The sequence below is a fragment of the Hypomesus transpacificus genome, unplaced genomic scaffold (genome assembly GCF_021917145.1).
Source record: "Hypomesus transpacificus isolate Combined female unplaced genomic scaffold, fHypTra1 scaffold_195, whole genome shotgun sequence".
Classification (NCBI taxonomy): Eukaryota; Metazoa; Chordata; class Actinopteri; order Osmeriformes; family Osmeridae; genus Hypomesus; species Hypomesus transpacificus.
In genome coordinates, this window is record NW_025813740.1 from 53629 (window position 1) to 56642 (window position 3014).

Consider the following 3014-nt stretch of genomic DNA (forward strand, 5'->3'; position numbering starts at 1 on the left):
AGGTTGGGGATTTGAACCCGTGACCTTTCGATTTGTAGTCTTATGCTCTGTTACTGAGCCTCACTGTCCCACTGGAACAAACTGGAATATGTGTGAGCATATCAGTTAGAAGCTCACATAGAGCTGTGTTTGTTTAGCCTGCTCTTCACATGACTGAAATACAAGCAGATTTCATTTGAACCGTTCTTCTCTTCTTCCTGCTGGCTTCACCCGGACATCCCAGCATCCGCTGTTGAACCGGCCCATGTGTCAATATCTGGCTGTTATGTTTATGTGCCTTCACATATGCAGATGTGCTTCCATCTCAGTTTCGGAATAACAATCTCTGTGTGTGTGTGTGTGTGTGTGTGATGTGTGTGTGTGTGATGTGTGTGATGTGTGTTTTCAGAGAAACCTTGTGCCCTGGACAAGTAGAGCTCAAGAGACTATCAGAAGGGAAACATTTGGCCCTGGTTTCTCTCCACACACCACTAAACTGTGCTAGTCGGCTTTGCCATTGCATCACTGTGACCTTTCAACCCTCCCAACGATAATCCACGTACCTGCGACCTTTGACCTTTGGAGGACACAAAAGCCAACCGCAGTCTGTGCATTTGCATAACGTGATCCAAATACTTTGGATCAATCTGAAGCCATAAAATGTCTGCTTACTGAAACATCCCCCAGAGAAGACTAGCAGTGTGTTTTACGCATCTAGTGTGGCCAAGGGATGTATTTGTGAGTATGAATTTATCAGATCTGGTACAGATACTAGAGAGACTAGCAGTTATGTGATAAAGCAGTGTTTGGGAATGAAAACAGTGTTCCTTAAGGAATCTGAACAAAGCAAGAACTATATAGGTGCTATAAAAATGAACTGAATATCACTTTGAATTTAGCTAAGAAAATGTATGTTGCAGAAATATTACTGATTTGTTTTTTGTTTTTAAAGATTGGTTTGGTTTGAATATTTAATTTAAAACGGAACTGCTAAAAAATATGTATTAAATATCGGCCTTTATGAATACTGATTTACACTTGATTTACGTTCAACTAATGCTCCCAGCTTGTCTGATGAATCTGAATATATAGTTAAACATCCTAATTACTTGAAAGTGGATAGATTCTTTGGCCAGCACTCAAAATACAATAGAGACGGTTAAGTAGACGTTTTAAAGCAGGCAGTTAAAGGCGACAAAAACACATTTTTTGTCTTCCACCGTCACTGTGAATTTGATCACCAGTGCTGAAAACGAATTTATTAAATGAATGACTGTAAAATGGTAGAAGCTACCTAAAGAAATATGTTCACCTAAGAGTTTGGCTCAGTGACTATTGTTTTCAATTGAGGTCAATTAACTTTAATTAAATAATGTTTCAATTACCCCGCTGAACCTATTTTCCATCTTGGACTCTGGGAGGAGACAGAGGTTGTCAGGGCTACGTCTAATCAAACGACTGGATTGAGATATTGAACTTTGACCTCTGTTCAAATCTACCAAAATTACGAAATAAACCAGAAACCACATGGTTTACTGAAGCCTTTCAACTAGCATATCTCAAGAGCTATCTCTTTGACCTTTTGTGGACCATGAACCCTCTGGTGCGTCGGTTCACATCTGGAGTCTTTCGTCAAGGTCACAGAATACGTTGGTCATGTGCGAATTTTACCTCTTATCAGCCGGTTCTGGGAAGTCATTGGAACACACTTCTCATGTTGCACTCTCCTCAGCCTTGGGGAGCAATACTTAGAAACTGACCAGTTTAACAGCTATTTGTTTACGGCTGCCTTTTGCTTTTCTGTTTTTTTTTCTGTCTCCATTACTCCCTACCCCGTAGCCCACATCTACGCCTCCTCGCTTGAATTTAACTCGACTTTCTGTGTCCGAACACTGCCCCCATATAGGACCAGCATCATTGAGGGAAAACGGGAGAAACTGTGGAAGATATCTGAGGGTAGAAATTTGTTAAGACTTCCTTCAAACATGCAAATGTCCAAAGGGGCTTCCTTGTATACTGTACAGGGTTTGCTAGAGGACTTTGTCTTCCTCAGTGGTGACGGATTCCAATGTGTTTGTCACTACCTGCCACTGTGCCAGGGTCAGCGCTGTCATACCGTCCTTGTCAGGACACATCTGACCAAGACCTGCGAACCTTTTGTGATGGCGAAGGGGAGGTGGGGGGGGGGGGGCATAAGTTAGATAAAGAGATTGAACGGTGAGTAAGGGAGATTGTGAGCACTCGTGCCACATACGACTATCTATGAAACTTACAAATGTACAGTTTTGCTCAATAAATGTCTGGCCCATTATATCTTCTGAGATAGATGCTGACCTGAAAAGGTCAGGAATTGAACCCAGGACCTAGTTGCCTTCTTGCACTGAGCCACCGTGTCACTACAAACACCAAACCACAAAAACATTCCGGAACGTTCTAGAGGTTTCTAATATGAAGCTACAGGCTGGGCTCTAGCCCACGTGGAGTACATTATCTGTGGCACGGTAGTGATTCTGATCCATTTATCTAATTAGCGTTTCACTGAGGTAGTAGTAAGCTGTCTCAGTCAGGGATATAAGGGCCTCCGAGGTGACGTCAAATTAGTGGTGAGCAAAGCTGAACAAGGATGTTCTTTCTTTACGAGAAGAGACCCTCAAGCTACTTATATGAAGGTGAAGTATGTCAGTTACTTTGAGCCCTAAAATGAACACGTCTTGTACGGCCTACATTTGAGTTATAGGCTTCACATTCATGGTCTCATCTTGACAATATTCCAAATTGAGGATGACTCATTTTCTAACTTGGTGTGAAAACAAAACGTCCCTAGAATAGGCCATCAGCACTAAAGTAGAATTCTGCTAATATGAGAGAAAATACTGAACAATAAAAAGCAGAGATAGTCTACTACAATCGCTAAAACTGCTTCTGAAAGTGACCTACCATGTCAGCAGTAGAGCTAACCCCGCCTTTAGACCGGCGCAGACCGACCTACATACGTCACTGGCTGCGTGAACGCTTTTGTTGAGCACGCGCTGCTG

The 3014-nt window shown here is 42.3% G+C and overlaps 1 long non-coding RNA gene across 1 annotated transcript in view; it reads left to right on the plus strand.

The window, feature by feature from the left end:
- LOC124489682 overlaps nucleotides 1–1010 on the plus strand; it is a 3399-nt gene extending 2389 nt beyond the window's left edge. Inside the window, exon 2 of the long non-coding RNA XR_006958786.1 lies at nucleotides 389–1010. This is a non-coding gene — a long non-coding RNA (uncharacterized LOC124489682). The remainder of the gene's footprint in view (nucleotides 1–388) is intronic.
- Nucleotides 1011–3014: the final 2004 nt, after the last annotated feature.